The 17,944-nt window shown below is 40.0% G+C and overlaps 2 pseudogenes; both read right to left on the bottom strand.

The window, feature by feature from the left end:
• Window positions 1–17,944, bottom strand: part of LOC131755465 (RNA/RNP complex-1-interacting phosphatase-like) — a 313,564-nt pseudogene that overhangs the window by 204,450 nt on the left and 91,170 nt on the right.
• On the bottom strand, window positions 8,890–9,558 carry LOC131755495 (RING finger protein 11-like; annotated as a pseudogene).

Here is a 17,944-nt window from a genome sequence, read left to right on the forward strand (position 1 = left end):
GAAATAAGAGATTTAATATATAATACATAATAATATTTTTATGTATTTTTATTTACTGAAAACGTTGATTGTGATACTGTCAAAAAATTATGCCATTTTAGTCTTCAAGACTTAAATGAATCAAGTGTTTACCAGCTGCTGTAGTTTATAAGCTAATAAAAATCTCTACATCAGCAATTTGTAAATATAGTTTTTAAAATAATGCCTTAACAACTTAACAGTGGTTATAATGACTGTATTTAGGGCTAAAGTTATTTAATAATTTGACACGAAGCCTTTTTAATAGTTTGGTGGTGCAGATCAGGGATGGGCAAACTATGGCTGGTGGGCCAGATCCAGCCCATCGCCTGGTAGAGAAAGTGTTTTTGGAACGTAGTCGCATCCATTGTTTAGAAAGTGTTTTTGGAACATAGTTGCACCCATTGTTTACATGGTAGCTATGGCTACCTTCACCCTACGCCAGTGGGGTTGCATAGTTGCAACAGATACTGTATAGCCCACAAAGCTGGAAATGTTTAAATTTAGATTTTAAAAATTGAAAAAATTCTTTGATCCTATAGAGGGCAAGTCCAGTGACCTCTGGGATTGAAAACAGTCAAGAACACAGGTGCCAAAGCCAAATGGCCTAGGTTCCAATTCCCTTTCTCCCATTTCATAGCTAGTGACCATGAACCAGTCACTTAACCTCTGTGCCTCATTATGAGGTTGAAATGAACTAATTTGTATAAATAGTTTTTGATTTATTACAGTAATTAATTACAGTCATTGATTGCTGTTATTAGCAATCACTAATTTGTAAGTGATTGCTGTTATTTTTGCTTGGAGCTTTTAGAAGTTACTGTTAATAGAAAAATGACACTCATAATTTTCGTTTTAGAGTGTCAAAGGCACTTTGAGTCCTTTATTTTCTCAAGAGTGTGATAAGATTTTTTCATTTAAAGTCAGTGTTCTCTATTACCAAAATTTATTTTATGAATATAAAGAATTGAATGTCTTTAAGACAAGACTTGTGGTGAAATGTGAAACCATTATTTTTCCCAAGGCACATCAAACTGGCTGTGCATAGTCCAGGCCTCTAAAGTCTGTGTGCATACCCTAGGTAGCATGTGAGATCCGTTTTGTAATACAGTTTTTAAAATAATGCCTTGGACTTCCCTGGTGGTCCAACAGTTAAGGCTCTGCGCTCCCAGTGCAGGGGGCCCGTGTTTGATCCCTGCTCAAGGAACTGGATCCTACATGCATGCCATAACTAAGAGCCCGAATGCCACAAATAAAAGATCTGGCATGCCGCAACTAAAGATCCGACACAGCCAAATAAATAAATAAATAAATATTTAATAATAATAATAATAAAATAATGTCTTAGATTTAGGAAAAGAAAATATTAGAACTTATTTTCCTTTGTATCATTTTAAAAATATCTGTGTGGTTTATAATATACATACATTATATTTATAGAACTTTGTGTATATAATTTGTTAATAAATAAGATGCATATTAAAAAGTTTTCTTATGGGTTACCCTACCCAGTCAGCTGTTTGGAGACCATTGGAGGACAGAATGATGACATTTAGAGCCTCATCAATCATAGAATTTAGGACCCATTCCCTGACTTAGAAGCTAAGGAAAATAATTCATAGACTGTCATTGAGTTGTCCAACTTTACATAACTGTTCAGAAACAGGTCATCCAGTGGCTGGAATCTAATCAGTGACGGACTAGAATCTGGGTCACTGGACTCGTAAACCAGAATGACTTTTTAATTTCTCAGCTTGATTCCCCTGCCATATATGCTTGATATGTGTGTGTGTGTGTGTGAATCTCTGATGTAATAAGCCATACTCAGTAGGCACACCCTGTTTCCTTATTCAAGCATCTTAATTTCATCCCGTGAAATCTGTGAAGTATCAGACCACCACAAGGCATGCAGACACCTGGGCTGAGAGTTTTCCTTCCAGGAGATGTGATCTTGACTGTATGGCTGATTTGAGGTGCATCACTCTGAACTAAGACACGCTCATGGGTGACCTGGGTGCAAGTGCTTTTGCGGAATCTCTTAGTGAGGATTTGTGGCTTGGAGGTCAATTCTAAAATTGAAAATATTGAACTTTTAATATGATATATGCTTAGCTTTTGGCATGATACTGTTGTGATAGGATTTTTTTTGTAAAGCCTCATTTTTCTGATAGGTTTTATTTTGCTTGTAAACTGTCTCTACGAGTTGCATATGTTCTTTTTTTAACATCTTTATTGGACTCTAATTGCTTTACAATGGTGTGTTAGTTTCTGCTTTATAATAAAGTGAATCAGTTATACATATACATATGATCCCATATCTCTTCCCTCTTGCATCACCCTCTTTCCCACCCTCCGTATCCCAGCCCTCTAGGTGGTCACAAAGCACAGAGGTGATCTCCCTGTGCTATGGGGCAGCTTCCCACTAGCGATCTAATTTACATTTGATAGTGTATATATGTCCATGGCACTCTCTCACTTTGTCACAGCTTACCCTTCCACCTCCCCATATCCTGAAGTCCATGCTCTATTGGGTCTGTGTTTTATTCCCCTCCTACCACTAGTCTCTTCATGACATTTTTTTTCTTAGATTCCATATATGTATTAGCATATATGGAATCTAAGAAAAACAATGTTTTTCTCCTTCTGGCTTACTTCACTTTGTATGACAGACTCCAGGTCCATCCACCTCATTACAAATAACTCAGTTTCATTTCTTTTTATGGCTGAGTAATATTCCATTGTATATATGTGCCACATATTTATCCATTCATCTCTTGATGGACACTTAGGTTGCTTCCATGTCCTGGCTATGGTAAATAGAGCTGCAATGAACAATTTGGTACATGATTCTTTTTTTTTTTTTTTTTTTTTCGGTACGTTGGCCTCTCACTGCTGTGGCCTCTCCCATTGCAGAGCACAGGCTCCAGATGCGCAGGCTCAGTGGCCATGGCTCCCGAGCCTAGCCGCTCCATGGCATGTGGGATCTTCCCGGACCGGGGCACGAACTCGTGTCCCCTGCATCGGCAGGCGGACTCTCAACCACTGCACCACCAGGGAAGCTCTCTTCTTTTATTTAACAGTTTTCAAAATAATGAGTTGATTCACAAATATCCTCCAGTGGTGACCAATTTTTAAAAATTTATTTATTCATATCACCGTGGACTCCGTTACAGTTATTATTCTAAATGAGGCCCTGTTTTTGGCTAGTTGGAGCTTCTCAGTGACTCCTGAGTCCTTTTGATATGACATCAGTTGTTTTTAGACTTTTTCAGTGGTCAGAGCTGGGAGATATGTATGTTTGTTTTCAATATAAAATATGTCATAGGTTCGTACTGCTACTTTCCATTTAAATTCAGAACTACAGAATTTTTACTTATCCTTTTCTGTCTTCTATTGATAGTCTACTTTCTCCCACCCCGAGAATACCAGTTCTCAACAATGCCTGAAATTTGCTCTATTTCCTAATTTGAATCCAAGTTCTTCAGACTCTATTCTACTATTCTACTTAAATCACAGCCGCTTTGTGGCCCTTGAAATAAAAGATAGAACATAAATGTAGGTGAAACTGTTTATATCCTTTTGAGTTACATGTGCATTCATTCATATAGATTTGCTTTTCCTTTTGCATGCCTAGTAACTGTGATTTTTCTGCAGTTTCAATGAAAATCAAGTGATACTTACTGGTTAAAGCAGCTTTGGAAAAAATGGCTCTCATCAGAATGACTGACATACTAAGTTTAATGTACTCTCTTGGTTTATATTCTGCCTTCACTAATTAAATTTTTATTCTTTCCTGACAAATGAAGTAATACATATTTTCATGGTTTTGCCTTATAGGACTTACCAGAAACTATTCGTTATTTAAGAATTTGTACAATTGGGCATCAGGTGCCAGATGATGACACTATTTTTAAATTCCCATGTGCTGCTAATGGGTTTGTGAAAGAAAATAAAGATAATGGTGAGTTGTTTCTGGTTTTTTTTTCCTTTACCTGAACTTTGGTATGCATTTTGAGTGGCGTTGGGGATTTTTAACATTTTTAATAGTTCTGACATTAGGCCTGTTGTGTTTGGTAACATTAAGGTGGAAATGTCTGAAGGTGCTGATAGGGTATGGTGTTTTTCCTGCTTATGGTCACAAACAACTTAGTTTAGTTTGGAAGGTGATTTGTGTGAGAAGTATGAACTGAAGTAGCTTACTTACCTCTTTTTAAAAAATTTGAATGGAAAATACATAAAAAGGTAAAAATGTTCTTTTGTCCTATTTATTGGTTGAGATGTGGAAGAAAAGGTTAAGCCTCTCAGGTTCTTAGCGTATATAAAAGAGAAAAGAAAAAGCAAAGGTTCAGCGTGGGACACATCCCTAGAAGCAAAACAAAAGAGAGTGGACCAGAAGAGTGGCTTTGTTATCATGTGTTTAAGATATTTTTGCTGCTTTTACCCTTTGGGTGCAAGTGAGGGAGAACACTGCCACCTCTTGTACGTATCTTCAGACAGGAAGAGCTTAGAAGGCTGGTGTTGTCTTGTTTCTGCTTTAAGATCTACTCTGTTGATAGTGGGTCTTAATACCGTCTGAATTGTAAGGATCCGCCTGCCTTTTTCTAGCATCTAACTGTCAGAAGGAACATGGTATTTGCTGTGTTTTAAGACTGAGGAATCATTCATCTTTGGAACACCAGTGACCCACAGGAGAAGGTATTCATCTTGTCCTCTTTCTAAATTTAGGCTGAGGAGTGTGCACTTTATTAAATAAACCTGACAGAGAGTAAATATTCCGTGTATATATAAAATGATGCACATATATACATAAAACAGGGAGTAGGGGAGAAGGAATAGAGATGGAGGTGGGAAGATAGGGGATAGGAGGTGAGAGAGAGAAGGAGAGACTGGAATTTCAAGATAAATTTTCAGTCTATAACCTGGATGCTTAATGCAGGTACTAGCTCTTAAACATCTTAAGAACTATACACAGATCTTCCCTGTACTTTAGCTTTAAAACTTGAGAGGCTTGTCCTTGCCCATGATAAGCAAGGTGTCAAGAAAGGAGGCAAATTATCTGATTTGTGTAAACTGTAGTCACAGAAATGTTACCCCTTAAGATGTTAGGGTGCAGCTGCTGGCCCTCTCACTTCCTCCAGGCTCGTTTGTGTGTGTTCTGTCTGTTCCGCGTGGGCTAGAAGATCCTTACGAGTGCATGAGAACACATTTGTAAACCTTGATTGTGCACATGTTATACCAAGTGTTGTCCATTGCATATGCTGACTCATGTGTGTGTGTTCTGCATGCAGTGGGCTAACTTCACCATGCTCTCTGCCATTGCAGTCTCAGGACCTTAGTTATGATCCGTTGGTGGTTTTCTCTGCTCTAAGCCCCTCCCACAGATGCCAGGCTCACTGTTAAAGAGGAGGAGACTATACTATCCACTCCCTAGTTTGGCAGAGACTCAGAAAATAAATTGTTTTAGTAAACACCGAGAGGCTTATAGGTTTGTTGTTACGGCACGGGGATACAGAGGTGACTAGAAGTCAGTGTTCAGTAGCAACTTACAGTTATCTAGGAAGGTAAACGTAGTGACTATAAAGTGGGTTAATTATAATAAAAGGATCAAGTGCAGCAGGAAAATAGAGGAAAAATCGAGGAAGGCCTGACCGAGGAGACATCATTTGAGCTGGGCTTGGGGGAAGACGATTTTGCCTGAATGAGGAAAGGACAACCCAGGTATTGGGAACAGGTACAGAAGGCACAGGGCTTGAACTTGTGCTCTGGAGGGGCAGCCTCTGGTGTGACTAGAGTGTAGTGTGAAAGGGCAAAGAATTCATACATTCATTTTCAGCAAATATTTGTATAACACCTTCTAAGTTGAAGGCACTGTTCTAGGAAGTAGGAAAAGAACAAAGTTCTTGCCCTTACATACTTTACGTTCTAGTGGGGGAGAAAGATAAATAAATAAGTAAATATATGGAGTGTCAAGTGGTGCTAAATTCATTGGAAAATAACACAACATGATGAAGCGGTGAGGGAATGTGGTAGGTGATCAGGGACACCTGTTTTATAGACAGACTTATGGGTGTCCACGGTACCCATGGTTTAAACAGGACTGGCTACCTCATCTGCAGGTGAGTTGCCAACCCCAAGAGGCAGACCATGTGTAAATTGTTCTGTTTACAATAGTAATGCAAGCTAATGTAAGCTGAATGCAAAAACTGCAGTCAGAGAAATGTATGAAGTGGAAGGCAATTTTGCCTCCTACTCAGAGGTTGCCACCAGTCATAATTTAGCACATATGTTTTCAGACATAAAAATGCAGATGTAAGCATATACGATGCTCCCTTGTTATCTGCAGCGGGATTGGTTTTAGGACTCCCCATGGATGCCAAAATCCTCAGATGCTCATTTTACCGTATGTAAAATGGTGTAGTATAATTGGCCTTCCATATCTGCAGGATATGGAACCGTTGGATATACAGAACTGACTGTACATGTGATTCAATGGTATAGTATTCAGACATTTTGGTGTATAATTTAATATATGGTGGACAGCTTCCTAGGAAAATATTTGGAGATGTCATTATTTATTTATTATTATTTTTCCCTCCAAATTTGCTTTATGTATTTGGATATAAATTAATGAACAAAAATTTCAGCAAGATACATGTAAGAATTTAATAGAACCAGATATTCTAATTCTTTGAGTTTTTCTCAAACTCATCATGGGGTCATAAGAAAATTAACCAACATGCATACTACTACAATTAAATGTCAAATGTTTAAGTGCTTATGACATACTAAATTCTTGTATAATGAACTTATGAAGAACCCTTCAAGAGACTTGTGTTTTGTATGTAGAAAAGTGTTGAGTTAAATATTCAACTCAATATAAAATAATAAGAAACACTTCTGATTTGTTAGGTTGAGATTGCTTCTCCTTGTAGTAATGAGTGATTTTTTTAGCTACTGTAGTATCACTGAGCTGAACAAATATGTCACCTTCGAGTACATAAGGAAAAATACACACATGCTAAATGGGTAAAACATTACAACTCCATCTTTCCTAGACCATCTCTACTTCTAACACTTCAGAAGCTTAGAGATTCAGAGTGTTCTTACGTTAATTGCAAGAAAAATATAAAGGAGAAATTCCTTCTTTTTTGAGATCACAACTGTGAAGTCGTGATTATACAAATTCTGCATTTGTGTGCAAAACATGAAACACATTTATCTTCATTCTCCCTGCTTAGAATTGTCAGTCAACTAGCAAGACTTTCCTTCCAAGAAACAGAGACTGAGATGTGTTTTATATGACTTCAGTAAGCTCAGCACTACAATAAGAAGACATGCAGTATCCTTTTGCTGTGGTTCAAGACAACAGGGAAGGAGGTCACAGGAAAGAATAAGTCAAAATTGTTACAACTGAGAAACTTTTCTCAGTTTAACCATGGTGCCTCTTTCATTTTTACATAAGCATGGTGGCATAATTCAAGCTCAATAAATCAGAATTCTTAATGTTGAAAATTTACCTTGACTTTTAATTATCACCAAATTAACAACCAAAATGATTAGATGAAACAGATAAGAATGGGTAATGTTAAACCCCCATTTACTAGAGTTAGTTTCTGGACACAGTAACTCACTTTTTTCATGAGAAGAGGGACAATGAATCTCGGTTTGCTTACAAGGTAGGAGATCACTTTGAATTCTGCCTTCCTTAACTGCCAGTAGATATCGCACTTGTAACAGGTTATAAATGAACTGGTTTTCAAGCACAGAGCCAGCCCCAACAGTAAGAGAACACTATTTAAGAAGACCTAAGGCAATGAATTCCATTTCCAATGGAAAAAAAGAATCATATGGTCTTGGACAAACAGTTCTGAATGGTTTACTTAACAGTCCCTTAGTAGTTCTTCCTTGCTCATAGAACTTTATGATTTTTTGAGGAGTGAAGCATTCAGCTTTAGTGGATAAATCCTTGTTAGGCTGAGAAAATCATTATTCTATCCCTCTTTGCCATGAATTGTCTTATGAATGGTCATATCAATCTGTTTTGGCAAATGAGTAATTAGGAGAAGGCTGTTATTGTGCTTATGAGAATGATATTTTTCTCTGAAAAAAGAAAAATAATATGCATTAGGTAAATGAGCATTTGGGCTCTTTTTCTGCTCACTCCTTGTTTTGTGAGAATATGATTCTTGGCTTTACAGCAGCCATCTTGTGACCCTGAGATGATAATATGCCAATAATGGCAAATGGTAGATTAGAAAGAACCAGCAAAGACAGAAAACAGCAACCTCAATAGTAACAACAATCATAGCCAAAGAACAATGGGACCTTAACTTGTGGAGTTCCTATAAAGTAAAAAATAAATGCTCTATGTTTATTCTAAAAAAAAAGAACTATGCAAACAAGCTTAAAACTAGTTTTTTTGTGCCAGTGTTGTAAAATGTAGCTTTAAATAAAACCTTGACCCAAATGCCAGTAACTTCAGAAAAGAATTTGGGTAGGGGGAAGAAGAAAATTATCTCACTTAGGAAAAACAACCACTATCTTTATCCTAATCTTCCACACACGAGTGAAACATATGTAGCTGCTGTAACACTTACACAATTCCTATGTATTGGAGAAATAACAAGATCTAAACACAATTATATTTTTAAACACTGGGTGAAGGCTTTACATAAAAATAGCATCCTACTTTTCCCCCTAAATTTCTAAAAGATCACATACTTTTCCCCAACATCTGCAGCCGTTCAGGAATTTTTAGGAAACTTTCATGCATGATCTTAATTCCCAATCCGTGGCTCCTTGCGCTCAATGACAAAAGATCAAAACCACCACAAATGATGGTTCACTTGAAGTCAGGTGAGAGACACTGGCTCAGTTAGTCTCGTAGGACAGAAGCAGTGCTGCATCAACTGTCTCCATGCAGGAGGGGCACGTGAAGGCTCTCATCAGCCAGTCACCTGTACAGCCCAGGTGATCTGCATACACAGCAGTAATCAAATTGGATTTGCATAAACAAAGTCCATCATACAGATCCCACACTCCCAGATCTTTTTAAAAAATATTTCTTTTATTTAATTAATTAATTTATTGGTTTGCACCGTGTCTTACTTGCAGCCGGTGGGCTCCTTAGTTGTGGCATGCAAACTCTTAGTTGCGGCATGCGTGTGGGATCTAGTTCCCTGACCAGGGAATGAACCCAGGCCCCCTGCTTGGGAGTGTGGAGTCTTTACCCACTGCACCACCAGGGAAGTCCCCCGGATCCTTTCTTCTGATCCATTTCTTCCAGGGTCATAAACTCCTTCAGGCTGATGCTGTTTGAGGCCTATTCTTTGAGCTATCCTAATTTGTTCCTCTCAGCTGAGTGGCTGGGCATGTCTGGCTAGGTGTTGGATGATAGACCAAAACTGGAACTTGATCCAGATATGGCAGCAGTGGCTCCTGATCCAGCTCCGTCCCCTTGCCAAAGCTAGCCCAGTCAGACTGAGACTTGTGAGGCATGGAGATGTGATCCGAAGTGGGGGAATTAAGGCAATTCCCCATCTTCCGGGGCTTGAGTGTGTGATCTGTTGTGTGCTGTTTTGACAGTCTTCCAACCTCATTCTTTTTTAAAAAATAAATAATTAATTAATTTTATTTATTTATTTTTGAATTTTTAAAACATTTATTTTTTATACAGCAGGTTCTTATTAGTTATCTATTTTATACATATTGGTGTATATATGTCAATCCCAATCTCCCATTTCATCTCACCACCACCGACCTCCGCCCTGCCCCACTTTCCCCCCTTGGTGGCCATACGTTTGTTCTCTACATCTGAGTCTCTTTTCTGCCTTGCAAACCGGTTCACCTGTACCATTTTTCTAGATTCCACATATATGCATTAATATACAATATTTTTTTTCTCTTTCTGACTTACTTCACTCTGTATGACAGTCTCTAGGTCCATCCATGTCTCTACAAATGACCCAATTTCATTCTCTTTTTTTTGTGGTACGCGGGCCTCTTACTGTTGTGGCCTGTCCCGTTGCGGAGCACAGGCTCCGGACGCACAGACTCAGCGGCCATGGCTCACAGGCCCAGCTGCTCTGTGCATCAGGGATCCTCCCAGACTGGGGCATGAACCCGTGTCCCCTGCATCGGCAGGCGGATTCTCAACCACTGCACCACCAGGGAAGCCCCAATTTCGTTCTTTTTTATAGCTGAGTAATATTCCATTGTGTATATGTACCACATCTTCTTTGTCCTTTCATCTGTCGATGGGCATTTAGGTTGCTTCCATGTCCTAGCTATTGTGAATAGTGCTGCAATGAACATTGGGCTGCATATGTCTTTTTGAATTATGGTTTTCTCTGGGTATATGCCCAGTAGTGGGATTGCTGGATCATATGGTAATTCTATTTTTAGTTTTTAAGTAACCTCCATACTGTTCTCCATAGTGGCTGTATCAGTTTACATTCCCACCAGCAGTGCAAGAGGGTTCCCTTTCCTCATACCCTCTCCAACATTTGTTGTTTGTAGATTTTCTGATGATGCCCATTCTAACCGGTGTGAGGTGATACCTCATTGTAGTTTTGATTTGCATTACTTTAATAATGAGTGATGTTGAGCAGCTTTTCATGTGCCTCTTGGCCATCTGTATGTCTTCTTTGGAGAAATGTCTAGTTAGGTCTTCTGCCCATTTTTTGATTGGGTTGTTTGTTTTTTTAATACTGAGATACATGACCTATTTATATATTTGGGAGATTAATCCTTTTTGATTCATTTGCAAATATTTTCCCCCATTCTGAGGGTTGTCTTGTGGTCTTGTTCATAGTTTCCTCTGCTGTGCAAAAGCTTTTAAGTTTCATTAGGTCTCATTTGATTATTTTTTAAGGCTGCATTGTTGGTTTGCTTATTGATGAACATATAAAAGTCAGAAGTTTTTGATATTATAAAACGTCAAAGTAGTGAACATTCCTGTGTGAACATCTTTGAATATGTATGCTTTGTCTCAGTTAACTTCACTCAGAATTGGACTTCTGCATCAAAGAGTTTATGCCCTTATGCCTTTTGTGGATGTTGCTACACTGTACCAATTTATGGTTGTTCATGCAGGAAATACTTATTGAGCATCTGTTATGTTAAGCACTGTGCTGGGTGCCAGCAAAACGACTTGTGAAATTTTGTGAGTGAAGAGACTTGACCTGCCCTTTGTGAATTCTAACAGTGCAGAGAGGGAATAGATAGTCAAGAATCATACTCTGCATGTCGAATTACAACTCTGACAAGTGCCAAGGAGAGGGACATGGTACCATGAGAGCATATTTTAGGGAGCATTTGATCTCATCATGGAGTTTAGAGAAGGTTTATTCAGGGATGTTTCAGCTGATATCTGAAGGATGAGTCGGTATTAACCAGATAGGGACGTTGGGGAGAGATTTCTGAGCGTAAGGAATAGCACAAGACCCTATAAGAGGAAAGCATATGCTGTGTGGGAGGAACTGGCCGGGATGGTGGGGCTGTTGGGGGAGCATGTCATGATGATGGAGCTGCAAGTGTGGGTAGGAGCTCGATCGTGCAGGCTTATGTTTAAGGTTTCAGACTTTAAGAGGAATAGAAAACCATTGAACTTTCTTGTGGAAGGTGAGTGTGTGGAACATACCCAATTGCACTTTCAACCTATCGTTTTGCTACCGAGTGGAGAATACACTGCGGGGAGAAAGAGTGGAAGTGAGGAAACAAGTTAGGAGACTTTTGTAAAAATTGGGCATAATGGTGGCTTGGACCAGGGTGTGGTGGTCATTTTGGTGGAAATATGTGGACAGATGCTAGAGGTATGTAGGCAGTATCACTGTTAGCACTGGTGGTGGGTTGACGGTGAGGGTGAGGGAGAAATAGCTGTCAGTGTCGGTGATTCCTAAGCTTCTGGCTCCTATGGTTGGTTAGATAGGGTTTTTTAGATATGATGTTAATCTTGATCCTAATTTGTCTTTTGTTATTTGTTGGTTCGTGATGAATACTCTGTCATATTAAGTCTCCTGTTTTGAGTGTACAAAGCATTTTGACTGAAACTGACTGTTGTATGTTATCAGATAACTTTTTAACATCTGCCAGTTTGGTCCTGTATTTTATTCTCTTTCATTTATTAATTAAATTGTTGTATTAATGTAAATAATTATATTAATAGATTTTCTAAAGTTGCATTATCCTTGCATCCTTGGAATAAAGCCTTTTTGTAGTCATGGTATATATCATTGTTTAATAATTATTAATTAGATGTGCTGATATTTTCTTAGGATTTTTATATCTATATTTGTAAAGCGAAATTGGACCATTTTTGCAAAAACTTGATTTTCTTTTCTTTTTATTTACAAATGACTTGAATTTTGTTGTTTTGTAGATATTTGATTGATGTAGAAGGCATGTGGCCAGATGATGCAATTGAATGTAAGTATCAGGGTTGTCAGTACTTTTCCCTTTTTATAAAATATGAAGGTAGAAGTGTAGGGGAATTTCTCAAATTTTGGAAAAAGAGAAAAGTTTGTAATTCATTTGTCCTGACATAGCATAACATTTTACCAAAAGTTGATAAAGGAATGTATCTGGAAATAGCAAGATATAACAGCCTGAATAATTAGTCAGTGGATTTCAGCTTGTTTTTCTTTCTTAAATTTTTTAAATTAATTTACTGAGTTTTGATATTATATGCACTGCACCACCAAGGAAATCCCTTTTTCTTCCTTCCTTCCTTCCTTCCTTTCTTTCAAGCTGCAAGTCATTTTAAATACATGACTTCTTACTAAAAGTCTCCAGTTCATATAACCAAGGGATTTATAACTTCTCCTTTAAAAGATTTATTCCTGGGACTTCCCTGGTGGTCCAGTGGTTCAGACTCTGCACTTCCAGTGCAGCAGGCGTGGGTTCAATCCCTAGTTGGGGAGCTAAGGTCCCACATGCTGTGCAGCCAAAGAAATTTTTTTAAAAAGTTATATTCCTGTATTATTGAATTTAGTGGTTTAGGTTTTGTTTGAATATTTAGAAGATTTCAATTTATTTACCTGGAACAAACAAAACATCATGTAAATATAGTTTTCCAGAAAGTATTTCCATCATTCTCTTCTTCCCTTTCTCGTGCAGACTGGTGTTTTATCTTTACAAGTTCTGCGTCGTTCCATAAGAAAGCTGCTCTTCTTTTGGTTTCATAAGAGATGGTGAACAATGGTAAAATATCCAGTTTACCTAAATTTCTAGAGTACACTTCAGGGAGCAAATGATGGTGTGGGATGTTGGGGCCGAGTGAGAGCTACAGATTCTGGTGAGACTGAGAGTCAGTCACAAAAATTCCTGGGCTGTGGTGAAGGGAGAACAAATATAAATCAAGTTCCTGCTGGTGGACAGGAAGCCACAGTGAAGAAGAACGGTGTGTAGCTGGGCTGTGTAATTGGCCCCATAAGTGCTGTGTCTTCTGACGGTAATTATGAACAGAAACCAAATAATAATTCCTAATAACATGTAGGTGACCAATCCTTGAGAGCTGAGGCAGAGAGAAGGAGAGACGGCATTATACCTTGTCTCTGTTTCATTGAGTTTCCCAGGCTGATTTGTGACCAATCTTGGGTGAAATCATAACTAAATCATTTCTGCTAAGGTGATCAGCTTTCATGGGTTCCTTTCTCTGCACTTTGTGCAATGAAAAAGCCCACTGATGAAACAGCCATGAAGAACGTGTTTCCACATGGCCTCGCACCTCCATTTCAAAGTGCTTTAAAACTTCTTTTCATCCAAAAATCAATAACAGAAAAGGATTGGGATCAAATCCCATACAGACGTAGTGAAAGAAAAAAGAGAATAAGGAGCAGAATAGCATCTCTTCAGACAATAAAATGAAGTTGGAAAAGACAGGTCCACAAACCAGATCAAAACTGTAACCTGTTATTTCACAGTGGGCTTTTATAAGATGTTAGGAAAAAGAATGCAAAAGTTGAAAGAACATGGATTGAGGAGGGAATGGGAAGTTATTGTTTAATGGCTATAGAGTCTCTGTTGGGGATGGTGAAAAAGTTCTGGAAATGGTAAATGCTGATAAATGCCACCTTTGGGTGTTTGGTTTTAGTTGATCTTCTTCCATGTAAGGGTTTGGAGAGATTCAGAGACTATGAGGCTGCCTCCATATTTCTGAGGTCCTGCTCAATCTTTTCTGACATAATTATTTTGAATTTGGAGAGTGGTGATGTTTGCACAGCATTGTGAATGTATTTAATGGCACTGAATTGTGTACTTGAAAATGGTTGAAATACTACATTTTGTTTTATGTGTATTTTACCATAATAAAAAAAGATGAAAGAACAGCATAAACCAGAATTAGGTAAGATGATAGAACTCAGGACAGAATTCAAAATAAAAGAAAAATAATTCAGAAATGAAGACTACATTTAAAATAATACAAGAGTGGGTACTTCCCTGGTTGTCCAGTGGTTAAAAATCTGTCTTCCAGTGCAGGGAATACACGTTCGATCCCTGGTTGGGGAACTGACATCCCACATGCTGCAGGGCAACTAAGCCCGCACGCCGCAATTACTGAGCCCACGTGCTCTGGAGCCCACGCGCCACAACTAGAGAGCCCACGAGGCACAGGGAAGACCCCATGCACTGCAACGAAGAGCCTGCGTGCTGCACCTAATACCTGACACCACAAAAACTAAACAAATAAATTAATTAAATAAATTAAATAAAATAATACGAGTGAATGAACATAATGGATAATGCCTTAAGAGAAACAAACAAGAAAAGGAAAAAAAAATTTAATCAAAAAGAAGATAAGAATTTTAGAGAAATGGCAAACATAAAACAGGCAAAAATAGGACAGCTCTGAAAAGAGTAATATAAATAGGTGTAAGAATCTATTATACCATAAAAGTGACATTTAATATCAGTGGGACAGATTAGTCAATCAATTGTGATACATACATGTTGGGGTATAAATATTTCCCTGGAAGGACCCACAGCACGACAAAAGCAGATGTCTCTGAGGAGGGAAACGTGTGGCTGGGGAAAGTGGGAAAAAGGGTGACTTTTCATTGAATTGTCTTGTGTATGTACCTTTTCTAATGTTCTGTCATGTGAATCTGTTACCTCTGAAGTTCGCTGAGTTCAAACCCCAGTTCTCCAAATTGCTAGCTCTTAATCCTGGGCAAACTCTTCACACTCTCCAAGCCTCTTTATCTGTGAAATAAGGTCAGTAACTTAGCCTGGTGCTGCCTGGCACAGAATAAACTCTCAATAAATGGAGTTTATTAGTGAAAAAAACCCAAATGCCCATCAGTGCAGGAATGGATTTTTTAAATGGGGTGTGTATGTGAAATATACAGTCATTAAAAGGAATGAAGTACTGACACATGCTACGACATGGACGAACTTGAAAACATTATGCTAATTGGAAGAAGCCAAACACAGTGGTCATATGTGTATTATTTCATGAAATGTCCAGAAAAGGCAAAACCGTAGTGACAGAAAGCAAATGAATGTTTGCAGGGACTGAAGGAGGAGGGGATGAAGAGGGCCTGCTGATGGTTACGGGGGCTTCTTTTTAGGGTGATGAAAACGTGATGGGTTAGATGACGCTGATGGTTGCATAGGCTTGTGAATGTATGAAATGACACTGAATTTGCAGTTTCAGAAGGTGAATTTTATGGCATGTGAATGACATCTCAGAAAAATAATTTTGAAAATGAAAATTGCCAGATTTCCCATAGTCACTATCCACTGTCTCCATCTCTCCCTTCTCCCCACTGCATTCCTTTTGACGCCCACCTCTTCCGTTCTCTCCCACCCTCAGTCCCTCGAGCTACCCCACGAGGCCTCCCAGGGAGCCCCTGAAGCGCTGGGCGCCTGCGTCCTGTGGCTGTTGGAGCGGCTGCCCAGTGTGTGTGCCCCCACCACTCTCACCCGTGAGAGTGGCTGCTTCCCTCGCATTCTTCTCGTGCGTTTCAGCCGCTGGTGATGTTTACAGAAGGCAGCATGTGCCGTGGTCAATGGAGGAAGTCCCTCAAGTTCATATTTAGGCCCGTCCAGAAGTTTGATTTCATCCTCCAGTAACCTCAGGATGCTGTGCTCTGAAAGCCAGGTTGGCCACCTGCAGGCACTTGCAAATACTGAGGACTTCGGAGGCATTTGGGCCTCCAATTGAGGCCTTGTACCTCCACATGCGATGTGACCTCAGCCCTCTGCCGCACCTCTCTAAGTGAAGTGGCACAGGAATACTGACCTTGCCTGTTGTTGCCAGGATTAACTGAGTAGTGCATTGGCTGCCCTGCTGCTTAGGTGTTGAGTACATGGTGATGTACATACCAGGCCCTATTGGTGGGCCTCCTGATGCAGCAGTTCCCTTGGCTCTGCCCCTGTCATCAGCTGCCCCTAGGATAACTCGGAGCCCGAGCCACTTCTCTGGTAGATTTCCGTATTCCCCCACTATGGTCACACCTGCATAAGGCAACTCAAACCTTTCAGAGATGTGTCCTGAACCTCTTCTTTTCATACATACCTATCTGGTGGTTGTGAGACTTAAGGCCAACCTCCCCAAGAGACTTTTTCTGTTTCTCCTAGGAAGCCTAGACTCATCTTCTGTCATCTTCAACTCTACTCAAATTTTGTTCTTTCAACCCTGACCTCTGACCCTGCTTTTTACTTCTGCCATTTCATCCTCACTCCTGCTTCCTTTCATAAATCCATAAATCTCTTGGCCTTCCTAGCCCTGGGCCAAGTTCCTTCCTCTTTCCTCAGTTTTCACCCCTTTCCTCCCGTTTCCTTCCTTCTCCCATCCAACTTTCAGTCCTTCCTTTCACATGCAGACTTTGATTCCAGCCCCATCAAAACAAAACCATGTCACAGTTGGCAGCATCTCAAAATTCAAAAGGTTTATTACTCATCTATTAATTCTATTATATTTATTCAGTTTAATTGTTTTTAAATATATCAAAATAACTAGAGAAATTTATACCTATCTTATCTATATATGGAAGAACAGCTGGTACCCAAGGTGGCATCAACAATCCTAGCAGCTCTTACTGTACGTATCCGTAGTAGTCAGCAATTTCCATTTCTTTTTCCCTCTCAGTGAAAAACATCAGTTTCCCCAGAGAGGTGTATTTGGCAGCATTCTCACGTTCTTGTTGAGCCGCCTCTTCATGGCCTCCCGCTATGGCCTCTGCTCTTCTTCGATGGGCTTTGACATTACTGGCTCAGGAACATTGGGTTGCCTCCATTGAATTTGGTGCTTGCTGAAGTCTTGGAATAGAAATGGGGTTTGGAGCTCCGGTGGGGACTGGCGCTTAGTCAGAGCAGGGGGAACAGGCTCCCGCTGGAGAGAAGTGGAAGGTGAAGTTTTGTTTGGTGCAGGCCTCGAAGCAGCAGACGGACGGACACTAGGCTGGGTATGGTCGGTCCAACCCGCTTGGGTTGGGTTGGTCGCAGTTGGCTGAGCTGGTTTGGCGGGACCTGGCAAAGAGGCAGGAGGTGGCTGGGGTGAACTCACTGCAGCAGGTTGAGCTGGGTTAGTAGCAGCAGGCTGGGCACGGTCAGCCACAGCAGGCCGATGTGAGGCCAGAGACTGTGGCCTCCGAGGAGCAGGTCGAGCTTGAGGCTTGTCCCAGGCAGAAAAAGGCAGAGACATACAGTTGACCTTCCCAGGAGGAGGCAGCTCATACTGGGATGGAGATGGACACTCTTTTTCAGCACTGCTGTCTGGTTTCTGGGCTTGGCCTTGAGTTTTCTCAGGACCCTGACCCTCACGTGGGGTATGCCGCCATGGCTGGATCGCTGGGGGTGGCTGGCGGTCTTTAGGGTTGATTGAATTTCCCAAGACCCGACAGGAAGGGAGCCCAGTGTTCTTATCATTCTTCTTCCCCAGTGCGTGAAAAACTGTCACAGACTCCAGCATGCGCGTGGCTAG

Source organism: Kogia breviceps, chromosome 4 (assembly GCF_026419965.1).
Source record: "Kogia breviceps isolate mKogBre1 chromosome 4, mKogBre1 haplotype 1, whole genome shotgun sequence".
NCBI lineage: Eukaryota > Metazoa > Chordata > Mammalia > Artiodactyla > Physeteridae > Kogia > Kogia breviceps.